The sequence below is a fragment of the Arachis hypogaea genome, chromosome 19 (assembly GCF_003086295.3).
Source record: "Arachis hypogaea cultivar Tifrunner chromosome 19, arahy.Tifrunner.gnm2.J5K5, whole genome shotgun sequence".
In the NCBI taxonomy this organism is placed as follows: domain Eukaryota; kingdom Viridiplantae; phylum Streptophyta; class Magnoliopsida; order Fabales; family Fabaceae; genus Arachis; species Arachis hypogaea.
Window position 1 is genome coordinate 112618852 of NC_092054.1, and position 13143 is coordinate 112631994.

Genomic DNA, 13143 nt, shown 5'->3' on the forward strand with positions numbered 1-13143 from the left:
TCCAAAACACCCAAATCTAACCGGCAAGTGCACCGGGTCGCATCAAGTAATAATAACTCACGGGAGTGAGGTCGATCCCACAGGGATTGAAGGATTGAGCAATTTTTAGTTTAGTGGTTGATTTAGTCAAGCGAATCAAGATTTGGTTGAGTGATTTGTGATTTGCAGAAATTAAATTGCATGGAAAGTAAAGGGAATGGGTAAATTGCATGAAATTAAAGAGAGCAAGAAATTAAAGTGCTGAATCTTAAAGAACAAGAAATTAAATGGCAGAAACTTAGAATGCAAGAAATGTAAATTGCGGAATCTTAAAGTGCAAGAAATGTAAACGGCTGGAATTGTAAAGGGAATTGGGGATTGGATTTGCAGAATTTAAACAAGGAAAAGTAAATTGCATCAAACAGAAAAGTAAAAGAGTGTTTGGGTTGAATCGGATCTGAAGCAAAACAAGTAAATGAACATGAAAAGCAAAAACAGAATGTAAATTGGAATTTCAGATCTCAGGGGTCCAAAGACTAGAAAACCAGGTCTAGATCTCACTACCTTCCTTGATCCAACAAGAACAATTGTAAGGGAAAAGTAAATTGCAAAGAAAGTAGATGAAGAACGATTAACCGAAACTGAAATTCAATTAAGCAGTAAATAAACAGAGAGATCCAAGGATGAGATTGAAATAGAATTTCTTCAATTCTTCAACCCAAGATCCAAGACAGTTGTAATTGAAATTGAAAGCAATAAAACTCAGAGGAAGAGAATGGAATTCTCCTTCCCCGAAACTAAGAAATTAAAGATCACTCAATATCCAAAGCTCTCCGAAAACTATTATGAAAACTCAAAAGGAAAGCTCTCCGAACACTTGAATTCTATCCTATTTATACACTTTCTTCAAAAGATCTTCAAGCCTTGAGTTGGGCCTTTGCTCTTGGTGGAATTGGGTTGAAAGAGGCCTTGGTTGATTGCTCTTGGAGTTTGGAGAAGAACCAAAGTGAACCAAATGAACCGGGTTGGAGTTTTGCAAAAGTTGGAGTAAAAGTTTGAGCAAAAGTTAGGGGCTAACTTTTGCTCCAACTTTTCATATCAGCCACCATAACTTGCTGCTATCCACGTTGGGACAAAAGTTAGGGGTCTAACTTTTGCTCCAACGTTGGCCTCCTAATGTGTACTTATGGCGCCAACGTTAGCCCAAAAGTTAGAGGCTAACGTTGGCGCAAACTTTTGCTCCTCCCCTTGTATTTTTCACGTGCCAATGTTAGCCCAAAAGTTAGGGGCTAACGTTGGCGCAAACTTTTGGTGGCCAGGGAGGTTTTTCTTATGCCAACGTTAGCCACCAAGTTAGGGGCTAACATTGGCGCAAACTTTTGGTGCCCAGGGAGTGATTTTCAAGTTCCAACGTTAGCCCAAAAGTTAAGGGCTAACGTTGGGGCTAACTTTTCACCCAAAAGTTTGTGCAAAAGTTTGAGGCTAACTTTAGGTCCAGCTTTTTGCTTCCTGGTTCAATTTCACTTATTCCATTGTCCTCTCTTTACTCCTAGCTATTCCTTCTTGCTTCAACCTTTCTCCAAGCTTTCTTCACCTATCATTAATCAACCAAACACATCAAAGCTATGCTTAAAGTCATGAGATATTCATTCTTTCATAATATGTGACAATTATAGTATAAAACCTCATAAAATAGCATGAATTCATACATGGTTGATTAAATCAAAGGAAGCATGAGAATCTACCTAATTGACTTGCTTGTAGCTCAAGAAAGTGCATAATTCTAATGAAAACAAAAGAAAAAGACTAGTTAAAATAGGCTAAGATGACTTGTCATCAGTTCCCCAACCGCTTCTGTGAACTTATGTTCCCGCCATAGCTGTGAGAAACTATCATCCTGAGCATCTACTCGCTCCGCCGGACAAGGTTGCTCCTTATATTTTGCCCCGCATTGAACAGCGAGGATGGGAGTTTCTTTTGAGGAAACCAAGGGAAATCAACCTCTCTTGGGTGGAAGAATTTTTTTTCACTAACTACCATCTTCCCTCTCTTCAATCGTTATACATGCGCCGGAAGCAAGTCTCGGTTTCAGAAGAGGCTATTCAGCAAGTGCTTAATGTTCTACCAGTACCAAGTGACATGGATGGCTACCAAGAAGTCTTACGTCAGCGAGAGAAGTTTGGATTTGATTGGGACTGGATCCTCCGAGTCATTGCTGAACCAGAGGCATTTTGGATCCATGGTCGACTGCGGATGAGGCCCAAGAGCATTGACGCTCGCTTCCTTACTGTGGAAGCTAGAGCTTGGGCCCAGATCCTATCTCACTATGTGCTACCTAGCACCCACAAGTCGTCCCTCACGACAGACCTCGCCTTGCTTGTTTGGTGTGTTCTCACAGAGAAGCCGGTGAACATTCCGCTTCTTGTCAAGCAAGCGAAGAGTCAAGTTCACGACCGGGGTAATTTTCCATTTCCAGCATTGGTGTCTGACTTAGTTGCTACTGCGGGTGTTTCTTGGGAAGCCAAGGATAAAAAGATCATAGTTCCGGCTAAGGGCGATGTGGTCCCAAGAGGAAAATACCTGCACCTTCCCATGAACAAACCAAGCCTCGACATGGCCCCGCCACTTCTTCTTCCTTCTAGCTCATCATTACCACCACTGAGGTCCACACATCAAAGGATAGAAGATCTTCACTAGAAGCTTGATAGATATGAGCGGCGCAACTACCGCCGATATACTTACATCAAGAAGCTTCTGCGTTGTGTTACCCCTAGCATGGAGGAACCCAAAATATTCACATCCACCTCAAACCCAAGTGATGGGAGTTCTGATGAAGGGGATAGTGAAGGTTCCGGTCCCGACCGTGCCTTGTGTATTATTCGTAGCACGGAGGACCGTGCTAATTTCTAAAGTGTGGGGAGGTCGTTCGACCGATCTCCATGGGTAACAATCTCTTCCCTTCGATACCCATGGATTTATTTTTGCTTAGAAGTTAATATATTGCATGTGTAGTTAGTTTTGCTTGTAAATACCCTTTGCATGATAGTTAGTTTCTATAGAGTTACTTAGTCAAAATAATAACTTCCTTTCCAAGAAACTGTATTTTGGGTGACCTACCAAAATTCTGAAAATTTTTTGCAGTAAACTTGCTTTAAGAATGTATTTTGGAACATAGTAATTGAGCTAAGAACACAAGCATGAAAGTTTTGAGCTTATTGTATGGTTACATCTTCTAACCATTATTTCCATTATTGTTTGCATATCTCTCTCTCTATGATTGTGATCCTTGCTTTGTCTGATTCTATATGTCCATTGCTTTGTGTATGAATGCATTTACATGATTGAGGCCATCATTTCAATAGTCACTTTTCCCAAATGGCCTTAACCCTTTTATCTACCATTGCTAACCAATTTTGAGCCTATGATAAACCCCCTTTTGTTCTTAGATAGAGCACATCAACAACCCTAAGTGAAAAACCATGAATGTCCCTAAATTTGAATCCTTGATTAGCTTAGGTGAGTTAGGATGTGTATCATTCAAATAGAAGGGTATACTTGGGAAATTCGGGTAGATATATAGGTGTGTAATTGTAGTGTAATTGGAAATTCTAAGATTTGGGAACATACTCATGTGTTGAATGATTAAACTGTGTACATTGAAACTTTTGTTCACAAAGAAACCCCAAGAAAAGGGGATAATAATAAAAAAAAGAAAGAAAAAAAAAAGAGAAAGCAATGAAAGGGGACAAAGATGCCCCAAGATAAAGTAACAAAAACAATGCATATGGGTGTGAATTGGAAAGAATGCATGAGTATGCAAAAAGAGTAAAAGTCAAGGGTAGCTAGGTAATGTATTATAGTAGTATAGGTTATTCTATGTGTCTAGTGGATCCTAGGTTGTTCAAGGACTCAAATTTTAAGCCCACTTGGCCATATACATCCTTACCTTCACCTAGCCCTATTACAACCCATGAATAAGACCTCATGATACTTGTAAGCATGCATTAAGTAATTGTTGATTGTTAGATGAAAGACAAATCTTGGAAAGCATGATTAGGAGAAGATTGAGTGACGAACCCTATACACTTGAGTGAATAGAGCGGATACACTTCCGGTGAGGGTTCGACGCTCAATGCTTGTTCCCGGCTTTCACAAGCGTTTGTTTAGCAAGTCATATGCACTCCTTAGTGGTATTCAATTTGGTAGGATTCATGAATTACATACTATTTTCACCCTACGTGCTCACATGTATTATTGGAGGATAGATTAACTCTTGACTAAGTAGGTAGATGATATTACATAAGTTGCATGCATCCATTTAGGTAGTTTGCATTTCATAAACCCTTTCTCACCATGATCATTGGTCTTTTTATTATAAGCATGAGGACATGCTTGGCTTAAGTGTGGGGAGATTTGATAAACCCTGATTTTGTGGTTTATCTTGTGCTTATTTTGGGGGGATTTTATCAATATTTCTCACACTTATTCGCAAGAAATGCATAGTTTTGTGTTCACTTTCCAATATTGCTCCATGATGGAAAACATGCTTATTTTACCTTAAAATTGCCATATTTTAATCCTCTTCTATTGCCATTCGATGCCGTGATGTATTTGTTGAGTAATTTCAGGAATTATAGGGTAGGAATGACTTAGAAGAGAGGGAGAAAGCATGTACAAAAAGGGAGGAACATGAAGAATTGAAATCTTGGGAGAAGCAGCATCGGCGCGCCCGCGCACTCCACGCGCACGCATGGATGAGGTTGGCTGGAAGCGGCACGCAAGGATGGACGCATCCGCGCGGATCAGAAGATTCCTATCAACGCGCACGCGCACTTGGCATGCACGCATGGATCGCAAAAGCAATCGGCGCGCGCGCATGCATGGCGCGCACGCGTGGGAAGCTGTACGTGACCTCATTAAAGGAAATCGTGCCTGGCGATTTCTGAGGCTCATCAGGCCCAATTTCAAGCTGTTTCTGCATGGAAAAGACCCAAGGATGCTAGGGGAAAAAGGGGGATCAATCATTTTTAGACCAAGACACAATTTTAGCTAGTTTTAGGTTCTTTGGAATTCTAGAGAGAGAAACCCTTGTTCCTCTCTAGATCTAGTTTTAATTTGATCTTCCCTTGTTGGATTGTGAATTGAATCTTGTTAATTACTAGTTTTAATTGTTCAATTTGAATTCCTTGTTACAATTTTGCTTATATCTAGTGATAGTTTTATGCATCCTTGTTAATTGTCATTTTATACCTATTTCATGAATGTTGTGAATCTTGACTTGTTGATGTTACATTGATGATTTCTATGTTTAGCTTTGTTGTTTGGATGATTGTATGTTGATAATTGTTAGTGGGTACTTGTAGATTTCAATTTAATTGCTATTTTGAACATGTCTTTTGTTAATGCTTACCATGTGTTTGATGAATTGTTTACTTTGATTATTGAGTAGTCTTCTTTACTCTTGGCCTAGGTCAAGGGAATTGGGTAAACTTGAGTCATTGGGTCTAATGGATTTGATGATTTGAAAGCCCTTGGTGGTCAATTTGATACTCATTGACGCCAACCCACTACTAATCTAATTAGTAGGTAGGTTGGGACTTATGGGTTGATGTGATCAAAGCCATTTGACGTACTTCAAGTCTAGGGGTAGATATTACGTACTTAAGAGTTTTAGAAGTAGACTTAATGAGCTTGGTTTCTCATAATTGTCAAGACATGGTTGTTAGACAAGGATGGTGGCCGCAATTCCCATGCCTAGTCAAGAGTTGCTTTTATTATTCATATTTGAAAACCAAATTTCTCAACTATTTGCCTTAGTTATAGTTACTTGTTTGGTTTATAATAGAATTAAGTGGAATGTTACTTGTTCATTGGAATTGCTCATGTTTCGCTTAGTTAATTGAATTAATTTGTTGCAATTTAAGATTACCTGCTTATTAATATTCCCATTTATTTTCATGCTCATAACTCACAACCCCGGATTTCTAACCAATGTTGAAGCACATGTTTGCCCATTCCTTGTGAGACGACCCGATGTTTGAATACTTCGGTTATTTCTATTGGGGTTGAACTTGTGACAACCAAATCCCTCTTCTAAATTTGACACCCGAGGATTGTTGTTGGTAGAACTATACTTGCAACACGATCTTATTGAAGAAAATCTTTACCAATACACCCTTGGGGGAAACACGTGTCAAGGTCTACACTATAGAAGGAGAGCGGAACAAGCAACTCATCAATAACAACTTTAGCCCAGAAATTTTATGGAAAATTTATCAAATTTCTATCAAACAAGAGACAGACTCCATAAGTTGGATACGTTTAAACACTAGAGAATATTCACTCAAGTCAAGATATACCATTACTTACTAAGTTTTCATTCTCTAATCGAAAGCCTCCATAGACAATTCAAAGGAAACGAGATCTGGAATAAAGCATCTGGGGATTGAAGTATTAATCGAAGGTTAAAGCTTTGTATTGAAGCTTATAGATGAAGGAATACCAATAATAACCAAATTGATCAGTTGATTACCCCAAATTAGTGAAGTTTACCCCTTTGCCTCTCTTTTCTAGGAACACCTCTTTAAGCTATAATTTTTTCTTTAGTGATGATGGTCGGTTGGAATAGATTGCCGGTGGCTAATGCGATCCCTTGCGACCTATCCTTGCTCACATGGAACTAGTGGAGCCAAACATGGAGATGATGAAGAACTAATTGAATTTCAAGGGTATAAGCTCACAAATGGCATAGCTATTTTGCAAGATTGGCTAGCCAAAAATTCCTTCATATTTGAGTAATGTAGAATAGCCCCGAGGCAACTTTGTCTTAGGCACTGCAAGCAATTAACGAGTTCTGGTACCGTAGCAGTGTCTAATCTTTTATTTCTTGATAAGAAGCTCAGTTTTCTTCTTTTCTCTAATTTTTTATCTCTCGTGAAATTTTTGTCTTATTCTAACTAAACAATATTAAACTAAAATATTAAAATAAAATATTTTTTAAATAAGAAGTTACGTATTCTCACATAAAATAAATATAAAAGATAATAATGAAGACAACGAGGATGATAACGATGACGAGAATGATAGTAATATGAATATGTGATGAAAATATTACATGCAATTGCATAGTGGTGATTTTGCATAAGTAAAGCACTGATGAGCGGATAATTTATACGCTTTTTGGCATTATTTTTACATAGTTTTTAGTATAATTTAGTTATTTTTTAGTATATTTTTATTAGTTTTTAATTAAAATTCACATTTCTGGACTTTACTATGAGTTTGTGTATTTTTCTGTGATTTCAGGTATTTTCTGGCTGAAATTGAGGGATTTGAGCAAAAATCAGATTCAGGGGTTGAAGAAGGACTGCAGATGCTGTTGGATTCTGACCTTCCTACACTCAAAGTAGAATTTCTGGAGCTACAGAACTCTAAATGGCGCGCTCTCAATTGCGTTGGAAAGTAGACATCTAGGGCTTTCCAGAAATATTTAATAGTCCATACTTTGCCCGAATTTAGATGACGTAAACTGGCGTTGAACGCCAGTTCCATGCTGCATTCTGGAGTTAAACGCCAGAAACAGGTTGCAAAGTGGAGTTAAACGCCAGAAACAGGTTACAAACTGGCGTTCAACTCCAAGAAAGACCTCTACATGTATAAAGCTCAATGCTCAGCCCAAGCACACACCAAGTGGGCCCCGAAGTGGATTTCTGCATCAATTACTCATTCTGTAAACCCTAGTAACTAGTTTAGTATAAATAGGACTTTTTACTATTGTATTTACATCTTCGGATTAGATCTTTGATTAGTTTTTATGCTATTTTAGAATTTCATGGGGGCTGGCCATTCGGCCATGCCTGGACCATTATCACTTATGTATTTTCAAACGGTAGAGTTTCTACACACCATAGATTAAGGTGTGGAGCTCTGCTGTTCCTCAGGAATTAATACAAAGTACTACTGTTTTTCTACTCAATTCAAGCTTATTCCTATTCTAAGATATCCATTCGCACCCAAGAACATGATGAATGTGATGATTATGTGACGCTTATCATCATTCTCACTTACGAACACGTGCCTGACAAACACTTCCGTTCTACATGCGAACAAGCTAGAATGAATATTCTTAGATATCTAATACAGAGGACCGAGTCCGAGATATTAGAATCTTCGTGGTATAAGTTAGAACCCATGGATGGCCATTCTTGAGATCCGAAAAGTATAAACCTTGTCTGTGGTATTCCGAGTAGGATCTGGGAAGGGATGGCTGTGACGAGCTTCAAACTCGCGAGTGCTGGGCATAGTGACAGACGCAAAAGTATAGTAAATCCTATTCCAGTATGATCGAGAACCGACAGATGATTAGGCATGCAGTGACAGCGCATTGGACCATTTTCACAGAGAGGATGGGATGTAGCCATTGACAACGGTGATGCCCTACATAAAGCTTGCCATGGAAAGGAGTAGGAATGATTGGATGAAGACAGCAGGAAAGCAAAGGTTCAGAGGAACAAAAGCATCTCTATACGCTTATCTGAAATTCTCACCAATGAATTACATAAGTATCTCTATCCTAATCTGTGTTTTATTTATCTTTTAATTATTAAAACTCTATATCTATTTGAATCCGCCTGACTGAGATTTATAAGGTGACCATAGCTTGCTTCAAGCCGACAATCTCCGTGGGATCGACCCTTACTCACGTAAGGTTTATTACTTGTACGACCCAGTGCACTTGCTGGTCAGTTGTGCGAAGTTGTGACAAAGAATTAAGATTATGAACGTGCGTATAAATTTTTCAGCGCCGTTACCAAGGAATGGAACCGTCACGATTTTTGCGCACCAAGTTTTTGGCGCCGTTGCCGGGGATTGTTCGAGTTTGGACAACTGACGGTTCATCTTGTTGCTCAGATTAGGTAATTTTATTTTATTTTTAAGCTTTTTATTTATTATTTTTGAAAAATACAAAAAAATTTTCTTTTTTTCGTTTTTCCAAATTAATTTTCGAAAAATACAAAAAAATTTTACAAAATCATAAAATCAAAAATATTTTTTGTGTTTCTTGTTTGAGTCTAGAGTCAAGTTTTAAGTTTGGTGTCAATTGCATCTTTTTAATTTTCTAAAAATTATTTTCGAAAATTTCATGCATTGCATTCTTCATGATCTTCAAGTTGTTCTTGGCCAGTTTTCTTGTTTGATCTTCATATTTTCTTGTTTTGTGTCTTTTCTTGTTTTTCATATGCATTTTCAATTTGTTAATGTCTAAAGAATAAAAATTTTTATGTTTGGTGTCTTGCATGTTTTCTTTTCTTGAAAATTTTTCAAAAATAAGTTCTTGGTGTTCATCTTGACATTCAAAGTGTTCTTGGTGTTCATCTTGACATTCATAGTGTTCTTGCATGCATCACATGTTTTGATCCAAAATTTTCATGCATTGAGTCATTGGGTTGTTTTTCTCTTTCTTCATTGAAAATTTAAAAATAAAAAAATATCTTTCTCTTATTTTACTCATAATTTTCGAAAATTTGATTTGATTTAGTAAAAAATTTTTAAAATTTAGTTATTTCTTATGAGTCAAATCAAATTTTCAATTTAAAAATCTTATCTTTTTCAAATCTTTTTTCATTTTTCTTTCATAATTTTCGAAAATTCCAAAATGATTTTCAAAAATCTTTTTCTTATTTTGTTTCATAATTTCAAATCTTTACTAACAATTAATGTGATTGATTCAAAAATATTAAGTTTGTTACTTGCCAAATAAGAAAGGTTCAATCTTTAATTTTTAAAATCAAATCTTTTAGTTTCTTGTTAGTCAAGTAATCAACTTTAATTTTCAAAATCAAATCTTTTTAAATTTCTTTTTCAAATCTTTTTCAAATTAAGTTTCAATCACATCTTTTTCAAAATCAATTTCAAAATCTTTTCTAACTTCCCTTCTAACTTCTTACCTTTTTAAAATTGATTTTCAAATTTTTTTAATCAATCCTATTTTTTTGTTTCAATAATATCTTTTTCAAAACTACCTAACTAATTCTCTCTCTCTAATTTTCAAAATCCCTTCCCCCTTTTTCAAATTTCTTTTTTTATTAACTAATTGTTTTAATTTTTAATTTAATTTGATTTCAATTTTAATTTTCAAAATTTAACTTTAAATTTTATTTTTAATTTAATTAATTTTCTAAATTTCCTCTCTCTCATCTCCTTCTAATTATTTATTTATTTACTAACACTTCTCTTCATCTCAAAATTCGAACCCTCCCTTCCTCTTGGTGTTCGAATTTCTCTTCTTCTATTCTTCTATTCTTATACTCACATACAGGAATCTCTATACTGTGACATAGAGGATTCCATATTTTCTTTTCTGTTTTCTTCTTTTTCATGTGAGCAGGAACAAGGATAAGAACATTCTTGTTAAAGATGATCCTGAACCTGAAAGGACTCTGAAGAGGAAGCTAAGGAAAGCTAAAGCACAACTCTCTGGAGAAAATCTGACTGAAAATTTTGAAAAAGAAGGAAACATGACCGAAAATAATAACAATGCAAGGAAGATGCTTGGTGACTTTACTGCACCAAATTCCAATTTACATGGAAGAAGCATCTCAATCCCTGCCATTGGAGCAAACAATTTTGAGCTTAAACCTCAATTAGTTTCTCTGATGCAATAGAACTGCAAGTTTCATAGACTTCCATCCGAAGATCCTTTTCAGTTCTTAACTAAATTCTTGCAGATCTGTGATACTATTAAGACCAATGGGGTTGATCCCGAGGTCTATAGGCTTATGCTTTTCCCGTTTGCTGTAAGAGACAGAGCTAGAGTTTGGTTGGACTCTCAACCTAAAGATAGCCTGAACTCTTGGGATAACCTGATCACGGCTTTCTTAGCCAAGTTCTTTCCTCCTCAAAAGCTTAGCAAGCTTAGAGTGGATGTTCAAACCTTCAGACAAAAAGAAGGTGAATCCCTCTATGAATCTTGGGAGAGATACAAAGAATTAACCAAAAAGTGTCCTTCTGACATGCTTTCAGAATGGACCATCCTGGATATATTCTATGATGGTCTGTCTGAGTTATCAAAGATGTCACTGGACCATTCTGCAGGTGGATCCATCCACCTAAAGAAAACGCCTGCAGAAGCTCAAAAACTCATTGACATGGTTGCAAATAACCAGTTTATGTACACTTCTGAAAGGAATCCTGTGAGTAATGGGATACCCATGAGGAAGGGAGTTCTTGAAATTGATACTCTGAATGCCATATTGGCTCAGAATAAAATATTGACTCAGCAAGTCAATATGATCTCTCAGAGTCTGAATGGATTGAAGGAATCATCCAACAGTACTAAAGAGGCCTCTTCTGAAGAAGAAGCTTATGATCCTGAGAACCCTGCAATAGCAGAGGTGAATTACATGGGTGAACCCTATGGAAACACCTATAATCCCTCATGGAGAAATAATCCAAATTTCTCATGGAAAGATCAACAAAAGCCTCAACAAGGCTTTAACAATGGTGGAAGAAACAGGTTTAGCAATAGCAAGCCTTTTCCATCATCCACTCAGCAAAAGACAGAGAGTCCTGAGCAGGATCCATCTAGCTTAGCAAATATAGTCTCTGATCTATCTAAGGCCACTTTAAGTTTCATGAATGAAACAAGGTTCTCCATTAGAAATTTGGAGGCACAAGTGGGCCAACTGAGTAAAAGAGTCACTGAAACTCCTCCTAGTGAAGAGAATCCAAAAAGAGAGTGCAAGGCCATTGATTTAACCATCATGGCCGAACCTACAAGGGAGGGAGAGGACGTGAATCCCAGTGAGGAATACCTCCTGGGACGTCCAGTGATCAACAAGAAGTTTTCTTCTGAGGAACCAAAGGAATCTGAGACTCATCTAGAGACCATAGAGATTCCATTGAACCTTCTTATGCCATTCATGAGATCTGATGAGTATTCTTCTTCTGAAGAGAATAAAGATGTTACTGAAGAGCAAGTTGCCAAGTACCTTGGTACAATCATGAAGCTGAATGCCAAATTATTTGGTAATGAGACTTGGGAAGATGAACATCCCTTGCTCATCAATGAACTGAGTGATCTGGATCAACTGAGATTGCCTCAGAAGAAGCAGGATCCTAGAAAGTTCTTAATACCTTGTACTATAGGCACCATGACCTTTGAGAAGGCTCTATATGACCTTGGATCAGGGATAAACCTCATGCCACTCTCTGTAATGGAGAAACTGGGAATCTTTGAGGTGCAAGTTGCCAGAATCTCATTAGAGATGGAAGACAACTCCAGAAAACAGGCTTATGGACAAGTAGAGGACGTGCTAGTAAAGGTTGAAGGCCTTTACATCCCTGCTGATTTCATAATCCTAGACACTGGAAAGGAAGAGGATGAATCCATCATCCTTGAAAGACCCTTCCTAGACACAGCAAGAGCTGTGATTGATGTGGACAGAGGAGAGTTAGTCCTTCAACTGAATAAGGACAACCTTGTGTTTCAAACTCAAGGATCTCCTTCTGTAACCATGGAGAGGAAGCATGAAAAGCTTCTCTCATTGCAGAGTCAATCAAAGCCCCCATAGTCAAACTGTAAGTTTGGTGTTGAACCCTCACATTCAAACTCTAAGTTTGGTGTTGGGAGGTTCCAACCTTGCTCTGAACATCTGTGAGGCTCCATGAGAGCTCACTGTCAAGCTATTGACATTAAAGAAGTGCTTGTTGGGAGGCAACCCAATGTTATCTAATTATATTTATTTATTCTCCGTTGTTATTTTATGTTTTCTTTAGGTTGATGATCATGTGAAGTCACAAAAACTACTAAAAAATCAAAAATAGAGTGAAAAATAGAATGAAAAAATAGCACACCCTGGAGAAGAACAGTCTGGCGTTTAAACGCCAGAAACAAGCATCTGTCTGGCGTTTAACGCCAGAAAAAGGCACCAAGCTGGCGTTTAACGCCAGAAACAAGCATCTACCTGGCGTTAAACGCCAGAACAGAGCATGGAAGTGGCGTTTAATGCCAGAAATAGGCAGCAGTCTGGCGTTAAACGCCGGGATTACATATATAGGGCGTTTTACACGTCTAAAGGGTACAGGGATAAAAAATCCTTGATACCTCAGGATTTGTGGACCCCACAGGATCCCCTTAGGATCTGTGGACCCTACAGGATCCCC

At 37.6% G+C, this 13143-nt stretch overlaps 1 non-coding gene across 1 annotated transcript; it reads right to left on the reverse strand.

The window, feature by feature from the left end:
* Positions 1–10889: 10889 nt before the first annotated feature.
* On the reverse strand, positions 10890–10997 carry LOC112780420 (small nucleolar RNA R71). The gene has a single exon (XR_003191259.1). It is a non-coding gene; the product is annotated as a small nucleolar RNA R71 (small nucleolar RNA).
* Positions 10998–13143: the final 2146 nt, after the last annotated feature.